Source organism: Protomyctophum bolini (assembly GCF_963924005.1).
Source record: "Protomyctophum bolini genome assembly, chromosome: 12".
Classification (NCBI taxonomy): domain Eukaryota; kingdom Metazoa; phylum Chordata; class Actinopteri; order Myctophiformes; family Myctophidae; genus Protomyctophum; species Protomyctophum bolini.
The window spans coordinates 32194864-32219264 of record NC_137873.1 but is presented as its reverse complement, the minus strand read 5'-3'; the positions used below and the strand labels follow the sequence as shown (position 1 = coordinate 32219264).

At 43.0% G+C, this 24401-nt stretch overlaps 1 protein-coding gene across 1 annotated transcript in view; it reads left to right on the top strand.

The window, feature by feature from the left end:
* Positions 1 to 14362: 14362 nt before the first annotated feature.
* LOC308324979 (neurocan core protein-like) overlaps positions 14363 to 24401 on the top strand; it is a 108566-nt gene continuing 98527 nt past the window's right edge. Inside the window, exon 1 of the mRNA XM_080777344.1 lies at positions 14363 to 14473. The gene's annotated coding sequence lies outside the window, so the exon portion shown is untranslated. The remainder of the gene's footprint in view (positions 14474 to 24401) is intronic.

Sequence of the window (24401 nt, the reverse complement as noted above, 5' to 3'; positions counted from 1 at the left end):
ACTGCTGAAATGTCACCAAATGCATGCAGGATCAGTGATGGCATATATGAAAGTGAAAATGTAGCCTACTTTTTAAAAGCACGGACGGACTCCAGTATACTTTATCTGAAGTACAAATTTGACTAAGCAACTTTCACTATAGTAGTCAAGTAATTTGACCAGGAGTTATTACTGCATGGGTTGAGTACCTTGTTCCACCAATGAATAAAAAATCTGGATGGTACATTTAACTCAACACAATCTAACTGAAGATTCCTCAAAATTAATTCAACCATTTGATAGTGTACACATGTGTACATTAAATGTGTACGCTATGATCAGATTTAGATGAACACTGCAGGATTTTAACATGTGATTTCAACCAGAGAGTGGTGAAATTAAACTGAAATAAAAGCTGAATGTATGATTTCTGACCTCTGCACTGCAGCACAAAAAGCTCATGCACTAACATTGGAATTGGCCTGCACATGAAACCAACTGTTGCTCTCTCTCTCTCTCTCTCTCTCTCTCTCACACACACACACACACACACACACACACACACACACACACACACACACACACAATGCAGAATTACATAATTGTGGGAAGTGATTTAGGTATGCAAAGTGGAAAAAAAAATTGTTGAACTATTGCTAGTACTACATTTTATAATATAGCCTAGCCTAAATGGAGTAAAAGTCGATCCAATGTCTATTTCAAAACAAAACAATGATCTGTAGGCCTAATCTAATTCTATATTGCAAAACTGGATCTCTATAATCAGTGCTAAATCTGTTTAAAATGTTTTATTTAATATTTATTTTGTCATGAATAAAACATTATCATTTACATTGAGCTATACTGACTGTATCATACAATTGATACTTCCCCTTCATATTTAACAGCTTAATATAAATAAGTATATAATAATAGTTAATAGTTTTTTTAAATATAATTAAATATAATTGTCATTATAAAAATAACCATTAACGAATTAGGCATTTGTAATTTGAAGTATAGCATAAATAAACGTTTATGGCTGACAATAAAAAAAGAAAAGTATATATATATATATATATATACCAAAATGCACGTTTTCACAGAATTTGGCCTATATCAGCTATACTTTTGTGCAGAGAAGTGGTGAGACAAATGGCAACATGGTTATTGAAATAAAATGTAAATTTTAAGCAAAATTTGCTTAAAATGAAGGCTATACTTTAATGCACGTATACATTAATTAACGACAATAGCCTTTAGCAAACAATAGCATCAGCTATAGTCCAACGGCAAATAGTTCCACCCTGCAGGCCAGCACACAATAATAATGTAGCCATTACAAATTAACAGGCAGAACGGAGGAATAACAAAATCGTCCACTCATCAACTATAAAGTGCTGGTTTATAAAGACCACCTGTTTTAAAATAGGGCCAAAAAAAGGAATAAATAAACAAATCCAAACATTTACATCCAATGTATCGAATATATTAAATTCAATTTACAATTTATGCGAATTAAATAGGATAACAACGTTATTAGGCCCATACAAATAAAGGTTCTTTTTAGCCTACCAGAGAATTGTTGTGTGCATTCTTGCTCGGGTCCGGCGTGAAAAGAGAGGGCTCCTCTGAAAAGTCTAATAATTTATATATTGCGCAGTACGGCGGTGTCGGCCAAATAGAAACTGTGTGTGTTTTGTTGGGGGGGGGCGACTCGCGAGCGACAAACGAACGGCCCTAAAAAGCTCTTGTCCCGTTAATTGTAAGCAGGCTGGGTCTTATGATAATCACAGTTGACACCAACTTGCGCGCGGTGAAAAGAGGGGCCACTCTGTGGACCCCCGGTTCCCACGCGGCGACATTCCGACGGTCAAGTTCAAGCTCAAAGCGCGTGAGTCCCCCCACCCCCCCCCCACCCACCCCCTACTACCCCCACCCCATTACATTACTATGCAAGGCGTGTCGCGTGGCTAATTCCCCCCAACCCAATACACCCCCACCCCCCCTCCGGGAAAAAAGGCGCGCGCGCTCCCTGTCCGTGGGAGAGTTCGCCACCTCTTTTCAGACTGACTGGAATAGATAATGTGTCAATGTCACTCCAGCCGACAGGACTGCTGCTGCCATCATAAACACATTATATATTCTGTGTCCAAAATCGAGGAAACCCCACTAAAAAGTATGTTTTTTTTTATATCCTCACTTGCCACAATCTAATAGACTAAACAGTCAAAATATTTCAAATGAGTCCCCACCATCCCACTGTATAGGCTATGCATATATGCTGTCGAATTTAATCCATGCATGACTGCAGAGCCAGAGATTCAAAACTAAAGTCCAAGAAGAACTTTCTTTTCCACAATGCAATAGACAAACTGTCAACATATTTTACTGGAATTCAATACATATCTTAAAATGAGTTTATGCAATGCTGTTCAAAGTTAATCTAGACTGCAGAGATTAAAACCAAAGCCCACAAAATGGGTTATTTCTGCTATATAGGTAACTGTTGCATGGACCATTATGATTTAAACATTTTTTTATGGTAAGATTGACCAATCTTGCCAATATAGTTTCAAATGGTGTTTAACAGGAGTTAAACACCATTGGTTCTCAATCTTTTGGACCCCCCCCCCCCCCCTGACAAGCACTGGATGCATTACATATAACTCTGTGCCACAGAAAGTTGCGTTCCTCAAGCTTGTAAATCAGCTATTTTCACAAATGTAGCCTCTTTCTTATATATTATTTGACAATTTGGCCAATTTGACCATGCAGTTTCTATACTTTTGATACAGTAATGGTCTTTTTCTTTCTTTTCTTTCTTTCTTTTAAATTGGGTATTAAAGTCTTACAAGTTCCCCCTTGGGGTCCCGCTCCATAAATTGATAACGTATAGTAATTTTGACCCAATGCTTGGGCCAAAAGAGTTACTATTTGAGCGTAATCACATATTATGGCTGCATGTATATAGTGTATTTAACTGAGTGTACAAATACCAGTAAAGTCAACAGTTTCCCTGGAAAGACAAATAACACAAGAAAATAAAATACATGTCACCAGTACACAGCAGGATGACTACAATCTATAGCATGATCAAATGCAAATAATAGATAGATATTATAGATTAACTTAACATTCAAGAGACTGTTGTTATAGGATTAATATCATGAATATAAAAATGCAAGATAATCCTTCTTACCAGGGGGCCCGCATTTTATACTGCATTGAAAGCATGATTCCTATACCTTCCTATATTGTTAGTATACCTTTGTTATTGTTATGCAACCAGAATGCACAGCATGTATCATCTTCATAAAATCAACAATCTATAGTTTTATTTGCTGGTAAAAGTTACGATTCAACACAGGGTGAAATCAGGTCATCTGGATTCTTGGGGATTTCATTTGTAATTTCATCCTCAGGAGTTTTGCTGTCCACAAACTTGGATGGACCCTTTCCCCCCCCTTTCTTCTCTTCTCTTTTCTTTTTTCATTTATTTTACACTTTCAGAGTTAAATTGACCGATTGTTTTGGGTAACAAGGATGTTACACACTGTCCCTCATTAACTGATTATAGCATGAGGATGTGAAAGTAGCACATCTGCAATATATAGGTCTGCTATTTCCACAATATTGACAGTTCAAATATGATTATTTTGGGGAGTTCCCATTTAAAATATGATTATTTGGGGGCTTGAAATGTTTGAGATGGGGGCCGGGCAGGGGCCAGTCCATAACAGCAGTTACAGGAAAAGTTAGAACAGATAATACAGAATAGACTGCAGCGATCCTCAAACTTTTTGGGCCGTGCACCCCCTGCACTGTTACCTTCTGACCTACTGTATAGCTGACGCACCCCCAATGCTAAGTTGTATTTGGTCAAAAATGATACATTTTTCAATATGATTATGGCAAATAATCGCAGAATGTCACTGCACTGAGAGACATGCAGCTTCTGTATACTCCCGCAGCTGCTCGACACATCTCCTTAGTTACAACAGTGCAGATTTTGTGCTAAATAACACCATAAAACCGCCATTACATTATTTCATGTCACGCACCCCCGCCTAGAGGGCGTTCACGCACCACAAGGGGTGCACGCACCACAGTTTGGGAACCCCTGGAATAGAGAATATAGAGAAAAGGAACACAGAACAGGTTGATATAACAGGATGGCAATAAGTCCAATAAGATGCATTATTACCAAAAAAAAAGGATAGATCATGGCATTAAGGAAGGCAGACATGAAATCTGATAGAATATAGTAGTGGTACTATTGGTATATAAACAAAAATATATAGTTTTATATAACGTGAAATGCATGGAAAAATATAAATACAGAGCATCAGGTACTCACATTTTAAAACACACATCAACATTCAAGATTCCTATTCTTGCATTACGTTAGATTTTTGAGTTGGTTCTCAAAGTGGGGTCTGGGGCCACCCAGGGGTCCTTGAGGAAGTTCCAGGGGGTTCCCAGAAAAATGTGTTAATTGCGACCATAAAATCTGCATCTCCCGTCAGTCAGTCCGTCAGTCCGTCAGTCATGTGAGTTTGTGACACACTCCATATATGGCCAATACAGACTTAATTCCATATGTTGATCTGACGTCATCATAACCCTGTACACTCAAGACATGCTCCATATATGGCCAGTACAGAATTCCTTCCATAATGTTGATCTCAACTCATCAAACCCCTAGATCTCCATATATGGAGCTGGCCTGTTCTGACCATCACAATGATGTTCCGACATCTCAATGATGACTCGACCAGCTCAACAAAATGTCTAGTTTGGCTCAACAGCACAACCTCATAACATGTCGCAGAGACCTTCTTGATCAGTGAGATCAGCTTGTAGATTTTCAGATGGGGGGTCCGCAGCCAAATTCATGCTCATTTGGGGGTCCTTGAAATGCTAAGGTTTGAGAGATGAAGCTCTCTTTTATACAGGGACACGTGAGTCGCATGCCAAAGCTGTAGTCTAAACCTACAGATACAAGGCTCAGGATTCAAGGCTTCATTGTTACAAAGGTGCTTTTGGTTGTTCGTCATTGTAGCAGCAATCATGACGCTAACAAAGAAATGATAAAGAACGTGCTGTGCTGTGCACAGGAAGAACGTGTTCCAATTTTTAAATTGTACATGCACAAGAACATCCTTCACAGAAATCACATAAATACACACTTCTTCATACTGTAGTAGGCTAACATCTGGGTGGTTCATTTAGCTCGGAGAGGGTATAGATTATAGAATAGGTAAATTACGTATTACACCACATCTTACACTTTAATCTCTGATGCGGCAGTTGTCTCAACAGTTTACAATGTAGGCATTTATCCAGAGCAACTTACATTAATAAGCATGCAGGGCAGGGTAATCACAATTGTTATAAAATGTAGAGAGACAGTGTAGTGTCCTCAGTAAACTAGGATCAAAGGTAAACCGATAATCTGTCTAAACAATATATAATCTAAACCAGTGGGTTTGGGGGGCAGATGATTAGGTTGGTGATATTGTATTTTGGTGTTATTTCTGATGCTATCTTGATGAATTGAATACATAGGACCACAATGGAAGCAAGTCGCCAGGTTATCTTTTAGCCCAAATGTCTAACTGTAGCCTATAGTATACCTCATGCTGTTTACATGTATGTCTAATAAGGTTCAAAGAAACAATCGATCAAAGAAACAATGTAAAAAGAAAAAAACTAGTTGAAATTCTATTTTGGTTTATTTAGATTTTTTTTACTTACTTATTTATTTATGAATTTATTTAAATGTCCACCTAATGACATGCCCAACGCCAGGTTGAATGTGGTTGATTCTTTTTTGTGTCTGGATTATATTTAGCTATCTGCAAATGTTCTGTGGTCGGTCACAGTCTGCTCCCCTGGCAGGCTATCTGTCCACACGTCTAGGAGGCCGCTGTTAACATATAGAGGGACATGGCATGGAAGTGTGAGGTGTCTAGCCAGCCTATAATTGGCTGGTCCATGTCCCAGACAGCCATGCTCCCCCTCCTCCACATATTGTTGGATTTGAGGTCCCATAAAAACTGTGTCTGGGCTCCGTGAACCTATGACCCCCAGAGGAGTTAAACCCCCTTTTACTGGGTATTCATGTCTGGGAGTCACAACGTCTATTCGACTACACGGGACATTATCCATTCATTTCACTTTGAACGACTTAAACCCTCGCTTCTATTATAGCAAAACGACAGACCTGAGTTGCAGCATGTAACTTGGTTTCTGTCAACACCAAATCTTCTTGCCAAAAGTATAGCTCACTGATGGTGAGCTGATGGTGATCTACAAGCTCACAACACATTTTGACACGCTGTGAGCATGTAGATCGGCTATTTTTGGTGAACCCCCCCCCAGAATATAAGGAGCATGCTGGGGTTCAAGTGTTCAATTAATGTATAGCCTACCTTCTGTGTTATTCTGTATCTGTATTATTAATAATGAATTAAACAACTTTAAACAAGTGTCGCATTGCTAAGAACTCGATAGCCATGGTCTCAACTCTTAGAAAACATAACATTTATCCTGTGATAACTGTACACACACAAAACTAAATAACATATAACCAGCGGGCCGTCAAAGCATCCAATGATTTTTACAAGCTCATATACTTCCTTTCCCCCCACAAGCTTTTATACACAGACCTCCTGAATTCAGCTTTATGGCCTCAACTGGCTCATAAAGACACACAGTTACTTAAAACTCTGTGCAGCACTGCTGCTAAACGGTGTCCATCAGCGACGCGTGTCTAGTTACAGTAAAACTCTTGTGTGTAGCACTGCTGCTATACTGATGGAGAACCATCGGTGTAGTTTTAAACTCTCCGTAGAACTGCTGCTAAACAGTGTCCAACAGTACAGTAAAAACTCTGCTAACAACACTGATGATGGACCAACAACACCGTCTCACTCTCAAGCCGTACCATAGTGACTCCAACCCAGCCTCACCCAGTGTCATGACCAAACTGGCGACATTTGATTAAATAATGTGCATATAGTACAACATATCCTCACAGCTATAGGTCAACATATTCAGCAGATATAATGTTACCGTCTTTTTCAAATAATTCAATAAATATCGATTACAGGTTCCTATTAAAACAGACGTAATAGCCTATACTGTTTAAATTGACCAGACAGTCTCACACAGTAAAATCCTGTGTTAGAATGCTGCTAAAACATGTCCATCAATGTAGTTACAACTGCTGCTAAACGGTGTCGATCAGCATTGTGGAAACGTCTTGTTATGTAACAATGACAGAGAGGGCTGGCCAGGTCAGGGGTCGTAACCCCCCTCCACCCTGACCCCTCTGAACCCACCCCTGACCCTGCCTGAGTCGAGGAGTGTGCCGCTGACCGAGGCCTGTTTATGAAGTCATGGACAGTGCATTGGGATGACCTCTGCCGTGAATGGCCGGACAGGCGGCGACGGATGTGTCTTTAACCCAATCATTGCTGATCGGTTGACCCCCCGGTCCAACTGATCAGGGTCAAGGGCAGGTCCTCAGGAGGAAACACTGGGGGGGGGGTAATTTATACCTCGTAGTATGACGGTGTCGCTGCAATGAAGGCAATGGTATAGCCTGTCTCTATGGATGGTTAGCAGGTCTTCTGACCATGCAGTCACACATTCTAATGAGGCACTAATTAGTTGATAAACTAAATTAATTTCAACAATAACAGCACGGGAGACCAGTAGCCTACAAATCCCGGTGCAGTCATTAATCTGGTAACGTATTAAGATATTATTTTGAGCTCAAGTTGACATTATTGACATTGTAAAATATTACTAAAAAGGTCTGAATCGTGAATAGCAGAAATGCAGCAGCTAGAGTACTCACCAGGAAAAGGAAATTTGACCACATCACACCAACACTCATAGCACTACACGGGCTGCCCATACAGGCCAGAGCCCACTTCAACGTGCTCCTCCTGACCTATAAAGGGCCTAAATGAACTCGCTCCACCCATACATGTCCAGTTTAGTAGACATATAACTCCCTTCAAGATCATTACGCTCTCAGGATGCCGGGACATGTACAAACGTACAGTCACAACACACAATAAAATAACAGTCGGGGGCAGAGCATTCACACATCGTGCCACCTGTCTCTGGAACGCTCTCCCTCAAGCTGTCAGAGATGCCAACTCTCTGGACACTTTTAAATCTAGGTTAAAAACCCATCTTTTCTCCCTGCACTACGGTTCCCCCTATAGTTTCATTGAAACCATTTGTTCACTGTGTCCGGCCTGTGTTTTTAAAATACTGTGATTTATGTACATTTTACTATGTTTTACTATATGTTTTCTTATTGCTATATGTTTTGTGTTTTGACTTTTGATATGTTTTTTTATGTATTTTCTGTTGCAAAGTGCAGAGACTCCTTGGGGTGATTTTGTACTCAAATGAAACTGAATAGGCTGTACAGTAAAATCCTCAAAGCATTTGTAACTTGTTCCAAATTTTGTTTTGGTTGGTGGAGTCGATGTTTCAGCAGATCTGTGTTGGATGCGGGTGAGACATGACATCGTGTTGGATGCAGGGTGCAGGTTGGTGTTGGATGCATTCACTGCAGGGTGGGACATCACATCACAGCATGGCCCTGCGTCAGCCGACCATAGAAAAGCTCAGTCAGTCAGTCGACAGTCAGTCAGTCAGTCAGTCAGTCAGTCAGCCAGCTAGCCAGCCAGCCAGCCAGCCAGCCACCCAGGCAGGGTCATGACTCTACAACGAGAACCAGTGTTTTGTTAAGATAACATTCACGATGGACTCTGGAGGTCTGCTGTGCGATGAGGAAAAAAAAAGATGGGACTTTTTAAAATCCTATGACATTTTGACAATAACATATAGCAAGTCCAAACCTGTGGGTCAGGGACTGCTGTTTGGGCAGTGATGATATTGCATGTGGGCCCAAATAATAATCGTCAAAACACTTAATGATAATACAACTTTAATATTAAACACAATCAGAAAACATGCTCTGAACCCATGTGACCACTTCACACAGCAGCTATGTTGGGTGGGCCGCAAACACATTGAGGATGGATATTCGAATGGGCTCTGATTCAGAAAATGTTGGAAATGAAATTGCTACCTTTTTTTTGTGATGAAAAGTGTGTGAGTCAGATTTGTGAATGGAATTTATCTTGTGGCTGCTGTTGATCGCCTTGGAGTGATATAAAAATGTCCCATTAATCAGGTTCTGGATATATAAAAGAAGAAGCAGAGAGAAATCAAATAGACCCTGGTGGTATATGGCTTAAATTTCTCATGCATGATGGTCGCAATAGTATATAGCCTTCGGCAGGAAGGTGCAGACACTGGTGGTGGGCAGGCGCGGGTATACACACACACACACACACACACACACACACACACACACACACACACACCGCAGGGCAAGTCATTTTTCACCCAGCCCTATAGGCCTTTGACAGGTCTGGGAGAGAGGGTCTGCCTGCATTGGAAGGGGAGACTGGCAGGGCTGACACCTCCGTATAATAACATTAATTATGGGCATCTGCTCGGACGCCCCAGACTGGGGCCTTCTAGGGTCCTTGGCTGTTGCTATAGGGACGGCGGAGGGCCGTTGGTGGCTTTGGGTGTGTGTGTGTGTGTGTGTGGGGGGGGGGGGGTGCAGACAGAGACCCCGCTATTCTCCTGAGGGGTGGCCAGACATGACCCCCCGTGATTCACCCCTTTTGATTTGGGTGGGAAAACACCGGGCAGACAAACCGGCGGAGAGACAGATCATCTTTGATTCATTTTTGACGACTATATGCACGGATTTCGTGGAGAGAGAAATAGAAGGCTGCGTTAAACACAACAGAAATTAGCCTGCGACCGTATACGACGTGTCACTGTCACTGAGGCTGCATGTTTGTTATTTAAATGAAGAAGAACGTGCTGCTAGGCATTTAGACAGAGCGACTTACATTAAGCAAGAACAAAAACATGGCGATACATTAGCCTACATAAAGACTAGTTATCATGAATCATCCGTAAACTACAAACATAACAGTGGAATATGAATCTGAATCTATGCATATAGGCCTAGTACTAATACTATATAGTGCTATGTCTACATAAAATGCCAATTTTGGCCAATTTACATTCGCCTGTAAGGTCGTTGCAGGGCTAGGGCGAGTGCTACAGCAAGTGCTACGGGCCAAGATGGAGTCTGAAGAGGTGGGTTTTTAGACTACGGCGGAGTGAGTGAGTCTGCAGTTCTGATTGTAAATGGGAAGTGCATTCCACGTAGAGCTATATTTCAATATTTGCATAGTTTTTGAAAAAATATTAGAATAATAAAACTGATGGATAGCTGTTTAAGAACGAACGCACGCACGCACACGCACGCACACACACGCACACACACGCACACACACACACACACACACACACACACACACACACACACACACACACACACACACACACACACACACACACACACACACACACACACTGACACTGACACACTCAAACACTCCGTAGATTTCTCGGCACCCCCACTTTACATATATTAGCTATTGACTGCTCTAAAAAAAAACTGCATTGTTGTGTGTTCCCACGCCTCTCCATTTGATGTCTCTTTTGTCAGTGTGAATAAAAGAAAGATTGATGAATGAGAGCTGAGCGGCATGCCATTCCGAGAGACTCACACAATCAGCCTCTAGCTAAAGTGGTAAGGTAAGCAGCGACACCTTGTGGACAAATATGCGAACAGCAAGCAAGCAGGGATAGGCTACTTTAATATAATAGAAGAAACACATTTGCACGATTTGTTCAATGTCGGCCTGATTCGGCCAGAAGGATTCCGTTTTAATATTCAAACTAATTGCACCGGTATAGTTATATTATTATATTATAGTTAATTCCAAGGCGCAGTCGGCAGTTCTACCTTTAGCAGATAAGCAAGTAATGCATGAGAACAATTCCAACCATGGACAGCGATATATCAGGAACGCTGTCCATGGTCCTGAAAGTAGTCACTTCTACACTACGATTTGTATTGACGATATTAGGCTACATTAATGTGTTAAAATGACATGGCATATAATCGTTAAAATATAAAGATGTTCAAGGGGGCCCTACTCCAGAAAAGGTCGCAGTGTTGTAAAGTAACTGAGTAGTAAGTACATTTACTCAAGGACTGCAGCCTAAGTACAATAGATGTATTTTTTTTTTTTTTTTTACTTTACTGGAGTATTTCCAGTTTGCAATACTTTTGCAATACATCTCAGACTAGCCAAACATTGTACTTTGTTTGTACAACTACAACTAGAAAACCTTATAGCCTACTTGTTACTTTGTAGATTTTGATTAATTGGGCCTGGATTAACCGATTTTGATAACAGTAGCGTCATAACATAATATATAACACAATGTGGATACAATCACTGCATTAAAATTTTGCGAAATATGGCAGTGGGCAACACTGGGCATGATTGGGTATATGAGTGGGTAGCCTGGAACCAAACACATACATATTCAACGCAAAATGTTTAGGAGTAATTTAAACATGTTTGTGTGTGTGTGTGTGTGTGTGTGTGTGTGTGTGTGTGTGTGTGTGTGTGTGTGTGTGTGTGTGTGTGTGTCTTGCGAAATTCTGTGCAATATCTTCCACTATCGGTAGCCGCCAAATATGGCGAAGACGCTGTTACCTGTACCCCTGAAGGGTGTGTGGGTATTTATTTGTTCGGGATTTGCTCACTGCATTCTGTGCGGCACCTTGTAAATATTTGTGTCCTTGTATTTGTATCTCTTATGTGGACATAAATAAATGATTAAAATGTGTGTGTGTGTGTGTGTGTGTGTGTGTGTGTGTGTGTGTGAGACGCAACTTGACCTGTTGTAGCGCCACCATGAGGCCAATGGGATATGCACGGCTTAAGGGATACACTGCCATGTCTTTCTTCTCAGAATGCATTTATTTCATGTACACTTTCCAGTGCAACTATAGTCCTTCATTCAGTCTCTCCATTTTTCCTGTGACCATTTTCCAATGGCGCTTTAATCATAGAAGAGCTCAACTTGGGTGTTTCCAATAAATGGACATCAATGCTTAATTTGATTGTTCTTAATATTTCTCAAACGAGCCTTCACTTTCCTGCAGGTAATTCTCTGGGGTGTTTGGGATTCGCCTTATCCTATTTGGCTTTCCATATCCACTGGCACTGCCTGCTTGTATAGTGAATTAGGGATCGATTGGTCATGCCTGATGCCTGACACTATCACGTGATTGTGTTGTTATTTGCTGTTTCTAGAATGCGGCACATTTGTTTTTCTTTTTCCCGGAAACTCGCGTCTTTGCAACATTTATGTTTGCCAACCGGCATAAAACCCGAGAGAAGAAGAAGAACTCGCGTCTTTGTTTGTTCATGATTGATTGGATACAAACGAAAGCCTCACAATATGAAAGTAAGCAGTGCCTGTAGTGTAGGAGCTACAAAATTGTATCCTGACTAGCCCTCATTCTGTAGCTCCAGAATGTGCGTAGGGAGAGGGCACATTCATGTGGGGCTATATCCTGACCTGACCTGAGTTCACTAGCCTAAGATTTAGACTCTCGTAGATGTATTTCTCATAGATTGAAAATGTCAGACTCGATAAATACACAGGAGTAGCCTACGACTCTACGAGAGTCTAAATCTTAGGTCATAGTTATACCTAGCCCCTCTCGGAACCCTACATAAAGCTTTTATCAGAAACTTTACTACATTCGGGTTCTGCTTGCGGGGCTAAGTTATACCCCATACAACGGGCATACATAGTTGTAATTTTTGCCGAATGGATATTTGAATCATTGATTGTGCATTTGTGCCCCATGTTGTCTGCTGTTATGCTATGCAATATATTCGTAATAGTGTGTGTGTGTGTGTGTGTGTGTGTGTGTGTGTGTGTGTGTGTGTGTGTGTGTGTGTGTGTGTGTGTGTGTGTTGACATGATGGAACCATTCACTCAACTTCACTCAACTTTGCAGCAATTTATTTGTGTGTGTGTGTGTGTGTGTGTGTGTGTGTGTGTGTGTGTGTGTGTGTGTGTGTGTGTGTGTGTGATGTAGCCTATCTGCCCTGTATTTAGACCTAGAATGCCTGTGATCATTTAATTATACTTCGTACTGTACATACTGTATGTAACAACAAGAGCCGTTCTAGGGCTACTCTGTATTGTTCTTTTTACTGTAGGCCTACTCTTTGTAGACATGGTAACCGCGAGGTTGCCAGTTCGATCCCGTTGCAGTTTAATTTGTGCCTGGTTTGTCTGGCGTGCATGAGCCGTCTTTCACAGCTGTTTCATGAGCAAGACACTGAACCCCTAATTGCTCCTGATGTGCAGGTTTCCGCCGCCATCGGTGTATGAATGTGTGTGAATGGGTGAATGTAATGCACAATCTCTGTAAAGCGCCTAAATGCACCATTTATCAAGGACCCCTCGAAAACGAGATGATAGGCCTACATTTCAAGGGGTTTATCCTTTTAATAAGGTACATAATTACTTGAGTCCATTTCAATGCATTATTCTTCCTCATATTTTATTTTAACACTAATCCTAGATGCTAGATAGTAGATACTACTGATAGCCTACCCTACATTATGTCTTTTGAGTCTTTTTTTCACCCCCACATAGAAGTCTGGGTCGCTAACCGGCCCGCACATATAGAGTTCCTACCGCAGATCTTAAGTGATGATGAAATGCAGCTTGAAAATATTTGGGATCTACATAGATACATGTGAAATAGCCTCCTAGATTTATGTGCCACCGGTTATATCCACCAGATGGCGCTAAAACATAATTTTCTGGAGTTTGTCCCCCCTCCCACCTTCTCTTTTATCAGGTTCTCTGAGGTGCTTGTTGTGTGTAAGATGAAACAATAAGACTTTTTTATTACTTTGGCAAGAGAATGAAGGAGGGAAGGGAACTAACGTCCAGAGTTTAAAAAAACTGGCCTTTAAATGTGGTTATTTATTTCATTGTGACACATTGTGGCTATTTTAACAACATTTTAGTGTTGATGGAAAAAAGTGGTCCAAGTTGCTAGTGAGTTGTGGCATGGTGCAGTCAGTGTGAACAGTATGTGGCTCTTGGTCATCTCACTTTCTTTCTTTCTACCTTACTTAGATACTTATACTCAAAGCTTATGGTGTCTCTCTCAACCTGCTCCACAGGTACACAAGCCAGGGTGATGACCCCAGACCAAGCTCAGCATTCTCCTGCATGTGACATGCTGTGAATGCTGGACCCTGGAAGATGGCAGCCAGGATAATGAGGCTGGTCGGTGCCTTTGTGATACTGTGAGGAAAGTGCTGGCCAGCTAGCCATAAGTATGGAGGATGGAGATGACTGCAGACACCACTGGAGGGCTCATCATGAACTAGAAAGATCTCTCTATCCATGGGTTCCAAAGGTTGACCCCCGAACATCACTCACACAACTGATGAAGTCAAGTAGAAGGCTCAAGGTAGATCTTTTTTTCTTCTTTGCTGCTGCTGCTTCCCCTGCTTGTGTTGTATGCTGTGTGTATACTAGTGTGATTCAAGCTGGTGTACAATTACTGTAATTTTGGGACCTAATGACTGGGCCCAAAAACATGTTCAGTGACTGTTTCTGTCTCTGGGATTGCAAGCCGATGTGAATCTACAGTTTGTATTGTATTGTTTGTGTTGTATCTGCAGTTGAAGCCAGGTGTGAGTTGTAGGGAACAGTATGTGTGGCTGTTGATCACTTCAATAATCCTATGAGTGAATTTGCTATTTGGTTTGAGCTAGAGGTTTTGGGCTTCATAACAGCTATCAATTCCTAGAATTTCTAGAATTTAACTATACAAATGTGTACATAATTTGCAAGTGTATACTGTATGTACGTTAGGGAACATGCAGGACACATTTCAGCTTTAATTTGATGACAAACCAAATGTATGTAATTAGCAGAACCAAAGTACATGGGTAATTTCATTTACGCACGCACGCACGCACGCACGCACGCACGCACGCACGCACGCACGCAAATCAGTTTTTCTCCTCTCCTGAACAGTTAGTCTTGCCGCCATGACTGCCATGACGCCATTATTGTGCTCGTGTGTTTCCTTGCAGAAAGACACATGCCTCTGGCTATATTTTGGTTTTGTTCCACTGTTTATGTTGACATTTCCACTATTTATTATTGATTGACATTCATCCCTTGCAGTGCTTTTCTGTGAGGGGAGGGGGAGCTCGGCCAGAGCTCTAAATTGATCCCTTTGAACTTCAAAGTGGTTGATTGTTTGGGCCATAAAAGTGTCAAACTTGTTCTGTGCTCATTAGTGCTATAGTGTAATGAAAAACAATTTCATGATGCATTTTATGAAAGCGTCTGCGACACGCGACAGCGTCGGCGGACATCCTCTGTGACATATTTATTTTGTCATTTTGACATCACGTTTGTCGTGCGACGCATCACTCAACACTCGTCACTACAAACATATATTGGCCGTAACAGATTAAGACTCATTTCTGGATGGCTCATCTCCTACAGAGTAATTCAGTAAGTAGTTCCCGAGCCATGTATGTAGGTCAGGAGACTATCTCCTGTTTCTGTAGCCTGAGGCGGGCGGCTTGAAGTAGCCTACATGTACATGCCATGATGTACACCCCCTGGATATGGAGACTCTTTGTGTCTCCATAAGGAACCACGTGCTGGTCATCAAATTATTGTGTTGGGAATGCGACAAAAACAAAACTATATCCTTAATGAATTCAAGTCTCTGTGGGAAAAAAAGGGATTTTTGTTGTGGTGAACTATCCTTTTAAGAGATTCAGGAAGTGGGCTTCAAATCTAGCAGAGACAGCTTGCCGGCTGTACTTACCCCGCCTAAATCCAACCAAGTGGGAAGCATGGAAGCATTGGGTAGTATTTGGTGTGACTCGGGCAGGGATTGATTGAACACCGACTTCCCAATCTCAGGGCGGACACTCTAACCACGAGGCCAGGGAGCTGGTCACCTCCTACAGAGCCACGCCATACAAAAAAGAATTTGGGAGGAGGCAGTGGCGCTTCTGGCCATTCTGGATAAACCTGTATAGGACGCAGGTTTGGACACAGTTTGCACACTCTCAGAGTTACAGACCCAGACCCGTTCCCCAAAGGAAATCATGTGGATCTCAGGATCCACATAGAAACTGCGTGTCTCCAATGTGGTTCTCAGGATCCACATAGAAACTGCGTGGCTCCAATGTGGTTCTCAGGATCCACATAGAAACTGTGTGGCTCCAATGTGGATCTCGGACGTCATGTCATCGTGACGTCACAAGGTTATGACGTCATGGTATCCATGGCGTATGGATTGTTGTGTGTGATGTCAAGCCGCCTCCCCTATTTAAGGAATAACCCCACCCTTTGACCACGAGTGCATATATAGGAGACGGAAGAGAATCGTGACCCTGACAGAGCAGCAGCAGCAGCAGCATCGTTTGACTAGCCAGCAAACAGACATGAGCGAAGTGCCAATCAAGGAAGAACTGGACGCGGCGGTGGAGATGAATGCGGAGGAGACCACCGGAGCTGCGCAGACCTACCAACGCCAATGCAACGTCATTCCGGCGGGACAGCAGCTCCCCATGCCCGTCGCCAACAATGACCAACAGGTGCAGTACATGCCCTCCAACATCTTGCAAGGTGACGCGCACATGTTTCAGTTCATTCAGCCGCCGTACTACGTAGACTACTCCTACCAACAACTGCCGCCCAACCCCGGCCCGGGCCATCCCCAGGGGGTGATGGGGGTGATGACACCCAGCAGAAGCGCGCTCGTCTCCCGGAGGCCCACCGACGACCAGGGCAAGAGGGCGCAGCGGCTGCTGAAGAACCGCGAAGCCGCCAAACAGTCCCGGGCCAGGAAGAAGCACTATCATGAGATCATTAAGGTGCGCCTCAGCGAACTCGAGGCAGATAACAAGATGTTGCGGGAGAGGCTGTCGAGCCTGTCGTACTTGACACAGCCTAATGTGTACAGCAACGTTCAACACGCGCTGCTCCCTTCGTACGGCGGGCAGTAGTGTGTGTGCGCATGCCCGCACGCAGGTCACGCAGTCTATATATTGTACTTCTCGCTTAAAGAACGCATCACGTGTCGTGACGCGTGGTCCCGGATGCATCATGACATCGTGACACACGATGTGACCTGCGTCGTGAGCTATTGATTTGGTGAAAAAAATAAAAAAGTTGAATCATGTTTGACTATTTCTGACAACACTTAAGACATGATTTTGTGCAACATTTAAAAATGGACGAGTGTCCCATGCCCACCTCCACTGCACTATGGACATTGGGACCACATCATGAGCACCAGGGATCCAACTGGACGCTTTTGGGTCGACTTGTAGACCCATTGAGACCTCAGGCCGATACTATTAAAAATGTGCACAAAAATCTTCACAAACCTACAAGCTCATGGCTATTTTTTGAATAGCCAAAGTATAAAGTAATTATTTTTAGCTGAAATTACACAGATGCTTTCCCGGTGTTAATGGGTTAATTAATGGTGTGCAAAATGGACCGGGGTCCCAGAAACATCGTCTCAAATCAATGGGGATCCGTGGTCTAAATGAAGGCTCTTCAAACCCGGGTAACCCAGAGAATCACTGAAATAAACTACTCTGGAACCCCAAACTGCACTGTGAAGGCCTTATTTACGTCACAGTTAGAGACCATTCGGACCTCTGAGGGGGGGTCCCTACTCACTGGACCCCCAGGACCTGTCTTGTGCATTAAACCCAAGAACTGGGGTCTCAACATTGAACTGGATCTCATGTGGATCTCGGACTTCACGTTGCCAGTCTGATGTCATCGTACATAGCGTTACATATGAACTCCATGTTTGGGCAAGGTTTCAGCCCGATCCCAAGGTAAAAAAAAGATAAAAAATTAAAAAAGAAATCACACCCAGTGTTAAGTGAGCACTGCCTTGATGATGATGTCTGATGATGATGCATTGACCCACATAATAAACAAACAGAAAAAAACGTAAAAAAGGGGAACAATCACACCCGTGTGAAGTGAGGGGCGCTCTTATCATAGCGCATCGTCATGACCTGAAATAGACACTATGAATATTTGCTCAGACCATTCATTGTCAATGGGAATTTAATGTTTGTGTAAGACAACAATAGACACTAAGCCGATTTGCTTAGTGTATAAATCTACACTAATAGCTGAGTATAGGAGTGGCTAGCGCCGCTCAAAAAGGAAAACATGTAGATCTCTCAGGACCCACATAGAAACGTCGTGGCTCCAATGTCGATCACGAAATTCCTGTCACCAGACGGGTGATCAGTTATGGGTTATGATGTATGACACGTGTGACACCATATTTGGGCAAGGCTTCAGCCCGATCAGAGCCCCGTTGGCGTCCTTTTTCTGTAAATTCTGCGTACATGCACGTACAGTATAGTGATTTAATGTTTGTGTTGCCATAGATTTATGTCATATTTGAGGCACATGACCCAATTTCTCCTTTCATTGAACTGAATGTATGTGATTGGTTAGCCGATTTGCTCGTCTACATGTGACGTACATTTTCCCTTCATTGTAAAATGGCCTTTAATGTTTGTGTTGCTACAAATTTACATCATATTTGGTGGACATTGACCTAATTTCTCCTTTCATCGTCAATGGCAAATATTGAGAGGTGTGGGGACAAAAGCTATATATAGGAGGGGCTAGCGCCCCGCAAAAAGAGCGGTAAAGTCTTCTTCTGGGAGCGGTGGGGATAAATGCTATATCTTGCGCCACCCCCCTAACCCTTATCACTAAACTTATTTGCCATTTCTCACTATTTAAAATAAGATAAGGATAAGGGATAAGGGTGGCGCAAGATGGAGCCCACATGCCCAACTGGAGGCAGATATTAAATGTTCTGCTGCGGCCTACATGAAGACACATAGTGCCCAACTGGAGGTGGGTATTACGCAGCTGCGGGAGAAGGGGCGGAATAATAAGGAATAGACGCACGTACTGTATACATACAAAGTCACATGTTGGAGCCAGTATAGCACCGCTCAAAAAACATCAACATGATGTCCAATCATATCAGCACATTCCGTGCTCAAACGGACAGACAGACATGCATACAAAGCTGTGCATAGGAGTGGCTGCACCGCTAAGACAAAAGGAAATCAAGCGGATCTCTCAGGATCCACATGGAGACGTCGTGGCTCCAATGTGGATCACGGACTTCCTGTCGCCAAACCGGTGACATCAGTTGCGGGTTATGATGTCATAGTATCTATGACGTGTGACTCCAAATTTGGGCAAGGCTTCAGCCCAGAGACGTATCTGCAATAAAACAAGGGCAGGTGTCCGTCCGCCTGTCCAAATACATTTCTGGCCAAAATCCATACAATGAAAAGGACAAAAACAAGACATGAGAACTATTAGTGGACAGCTGATTGGCCGTCGCGGTAGAGCGCGACCCTCAATCACCCATTGGAATGTAAATGAATGCCTTTCAGCCTTTGTATCCTAATCGTCTGGCAGGTATATCTCTTTGAAAACCTTTAGTGCTACGATTTTTCGTACTATGTGTGTTCATGTAGCTGCAGCAGAACATGTAATATCCGCCTCCGTGTACATGAACTACGCGACTGCCTAGGGTCATTGGGTTTGCTAGAGCCACCCCTGATGATGTCCTCAAAGTCATGCATCAAACAAGCTTTGAAACGAGCAGATTGGACTTCGCATTCCAGAGATAATGGCCAAAACATCTTAAAAACGGTCACTTTTACACAAACCCTCAAAGCTGGACATAGGAGGAGGGCCTAGTGGCTAGTGCCCTGTAGAAAAGGCTCTGGCAGTGGAAATGAAATGAGCCAATTGATCAGACGCCCAGCCTAGGCTTGATTATGGGAATTCCATACACCTGTATGCTGTATCCAATCTCCCTCAGTCACTCTCCAGCCACACACACACACCAATGTTGTGCCCATATACTCTGCAACTCCTGTAAAGTACGTCATTATTTCAAGTCCTGTCAGTGTTCTGATCCACGACACCCCATACTGGTGAAATTATCCAAACCACCCACCATACTCCATTACAGCCCCTCAAAAAACAAGTGGGTTGCGCACATCGAGTCCCTCGCTGGTGCATGGACAAAAGGTCGATACAGGCCAGAAAGAGAAGTCCGCACACTGCTCAGCTCCAGTGTTTTATTGATTTAAAACACAGACATTCAATTCAAAGACACAACGTTTCGGCCATAGCTGGCCTTCATCTGGTGACACTGTCACCTGACTTCTCTTTCTTCTCTGTGTCTCTTTATGCCCATATATGGAGATCCCTGCATGGGGGGGGGGGGGGGGTGGCAGTTAAAATATGATTGACGAAAGGTTAAGAACCACTGTAGTAAATGACGACGAAGCCATTGTTGAACACTAAATGAAAAAAATCACACCAGTGTGAAGTGAGGGACGCTCTTATCATCATACATCATCTCATCTCATCTCATCACAATTTGTGTCCTCGCTTTTTCGTCTTCACTTTTCTGCCCTCACTTTTATCTTCAGAATGTACTTTGCTCAGCCAATCAAATCATCACTATGGGGTGATCAGCCAATCACGAGCCAAAGTTTGTGTTTACACAAACCGGGATAGCTGGGCATAGGAGGGGCTAGCGCCCCTCAAACTTTATTCACAAGACTACGACTAAAGCCAAATCTAAATCTGCTGTCAAAATCAACACTGGAAGTATGACAGTAATAATTTGTCATTTATAATTTATGCATAACATAAAACAATGAATATAGAGATACTATACAAGGTATCTTTCATAAATATGAATAACCTAAAACAATGAAATATATAGTTACTACAAGGTATCTGCCAGACTGCGATAATGTGGTATATGTCGCATTCCACTGTCATACATTACAGTACATGTGGGGTGAAGGTACTGATCAAAACATCTCTCTCTCTGTTCCTCTGTGTTCCGTGCGTGAGTGAGTGTTATGCGTGTGTGTGTGTGTGTGTGTGTGTGTGTGTGTTTGATTGTGCGTGCGTGTGCATTCAATCAAAAGCACCATTGGCTCTTTCCTTCTGTTAAAAGTGAGAGGCGCTATGTTCCTTTGATCCATCTCAGCTGTCATCTGTGTACTGTACAGGGGGGTGTGTGTGTGTGTGTGTGTGTGTGTGTAATTGCGTGTGTGTAATTGCGTGTGTGTGTGTGTGTGCAATTGCGTGTGTGTGCGTGCGTGTGTGTAATTGCAGTTTCTGCACAGGGGATCTGGTTAGAGCCTGACCCACATGCACCTGTGTGTGTTTGACCCACACCTGTAACTGTTTGACCTTAATTTGAATGAGCACTGTTTAATTGAGCACGTAGTTGTAGGTTTTCTTTTTTTGGTTTGAGTGTTTTCACTCACTTTGATACATCCACCCTGTTAAACAATCTGCCATGAAGATATCCATCACATGTCAGAAATGTCTGAAAATTAGCAAAAAATAGCTGATCTACAATCTCACAAGTCACAACACATGACTGTGTATACATGCACCGCATTTAATACTCGGGCATTGTAGACCACAATTTCCGACAAAGAACCCCCCCCCCACAAAACCAAAAAAAGGGTTTCTAAACATTTTCCATTTTTTATTAGCTATTTTTGTCATTCCCTAAAATGGAAAAAAATAGCTTTAATCTACCAGCTCATGACACGCAATGCACGGTGAGCTTGTAGATCGGCTATTTTCACTAGCATTCCCTACGAAAAAGTATACAGAGCACAAGTGGTTAAACACTCACAGATGTACAATAAAACCCACACACAGCTACTGGAAGGGAGAAAACAACAACACACATACTGACTAATACAGTGTAAGAGCTTTGAGGAACGAGAAAACTAATTTCCCTTTTGTTTCATGTGAAAATACTTTGCCATGTTCCCACCCAGAGGCGTCTAGGCGGCGACACACACAACTCTACAATTAGTACTGTATTCTGACTGTTCTCCTCCTTCCTCCCCTGCTCTCTTTTTTCATTTGTGTTACTGTTTTTAGTCTACCAATAATGGTTCCCAAACCTGTCCCATAAAACATTTTATTTAAAACGCACTTTATATTTGAAACAAATCTCAAAGTGGTACAAGCAGAAATATTTAAAAAGAAAAATAAGAATAAAAACAGTTGTTGCCATATATACCCTCATCTCACCTCACCTCTCTTTACTGTCCTAACGGAATAAAACAGCGGTGTGCCCTGAAGCAACACTTTTCATCCTAAATTAAGAGTTGAGACGAAGAGCCATTTAAGTCCATTTTTTATGACCCCTCCCCCAAAAGTCTCATCTGTATTGACCCCGTATACATAAATTATAAATGATGGATAATCATTATGGACTTAAAGGTATATGTATCGTGATATATTTTTCCATACCGCCCACCCATACCGTAATCTGATGTTATTTTATCCAACAACCTGTTACGGTTCGCTCTCCATCACCTCCACATCCGTGTGCTGTGATTGCTCTGTGCCAGCCAGCGCCACTATAGGCTCCCAGAGCATTTCACAGCACGCCTCAGCGATCAACGCAGGTGTTCCCCAGCTCCTATCTCCACACCTGAGGGACATCTGCAATCATTGCCTGAGGCTACCCGGCCCCACCCGGAGTCTCTGTGCCAGTTACTCACCAGTCTTGAGTTGTCATCTGCCTTGAGTTGAGAGAGGGGAAGGGAGCGAGAAAGAGGGTGAGACGGGTAGAAAAAGAACTATAGAATAATAAACAGCAATAATAGCAGCTAACAGTATCTATTCCGCATGGAAACCCTTGATTCACAGCCAAGGGGTCCGTAATCACAATCCATGTGGGAACCAGCGAGATCGAGAGATCGAGTCCCAGGAACTCGATCAACACTTGAAACCTAGCATCCCTATTCTTGGGGGAAGAGCTCGCTGGAAATAGCAGATCTATGAGCTCAGAGTCACAACACCTCACAACACGGCACAATGTGAAATTGTAGAGCTTCTATTTTCGTCAAAGAGAGGGGAAACGGAGCAAATCAAGTACAGAGCCAACTCGGGTCAAGTTTACTAATGTATAGGCTATAAGTACAGAGGGCCTAAAGGGTTAGCAACATGCACTGATGGGACATGCACGAGTACATATGTAGGCGAGAAGGGAGGAGGAGAAAGGAACTCTGGGAGCCGTGGGAAGTCCCGCCAGTCTACGGTCCGTCCATGCCAGTCCCATGATCTCCTCATACTGTATATATATGAAGAGACATTTAAATAGCCCCCTCAGAGTTGCCGGTGAAGTGAAACTGCATGAGGCCAAAGCAAACGTAGGGGAGAAACCACAAGGGCTGTATAGTTATAGGCCTTCTGGTTGGCAGTGTGTGGTTAGCACGGAGGCCCACCGCGTCTCTGCCGTTTCCTCCAGATGGGGCCGGTTGGCATGGGAACACTTGGACACAGTGCGGCGGCCCGAGACCTCATCTGATCATCATGCTCTTGTGAGCACAAAGACCCCCCCACCACCACCACCACCACCATGCACCCCACACACACACACACACACACAAACACACACACACACACACACACACACACACACACGATGGACGTCATCAGACCTCCATCACTTCTTCCCCAAAGCCACTGTTCCTTTGGACATTCCACTGTAGAGAGAGACTCCAGCACACATGTGGCCTGGGCTACTGGCACTATTAGCATCTTTCCCCTCCTTTTTTATGTGGCTTGGATCCTCGCCTGTTTGATGTCCTCCTAACATTAAACTGAGTCATGTAGAAGCTATAGGAGCCTCTCTGGAAAGTAACGCTTAATTCACGCTCCGTTGCGCGGCGGTGTCGCATTCCACAAATAGCTACAAGCAACGCGCCGTTGCGCTGCGACACGTTGTGAGCTTGTAGTGTCTCCTGTCATGCCCTTTGTTCATTTTGCTCCCATTTAGATGACTCAAGAGCTTCCCAGCAGACAGTGCTGCGTTTTGTCTGCCCTATTCCCACTAACCCCGTTTGTATTCCATGTCCTCTACCCACTAAACCTATTTGGTATTCCATGTTCTCTATTGTTCATGCCTAGCTGCTCCCCAACTGAAGAGTGATTGACATCGTTTGACATTTCCAAAAAATCACCACGCATGCCAAGGCTGAGCTATCATCTCTGTGTGTGCGTGTGCGTGTGTGTGTCACTGTGTGCGTGCCGTGCATGTGTGTAAATCTCAGTACAAAATAAAAAACTGGATCCTACAGGCTAATTTACATTCCATTGCTACACGCTATAGACAAAAAATGATGTGCTGGAAAAAGTATAGAAAGATATGTAATTTCTTCTTCTTTTTTTGTGGTGCGCCGACCGGTGGTAGTGATGGATGTTGTGCGGACCATATGGTTGATTCCAGC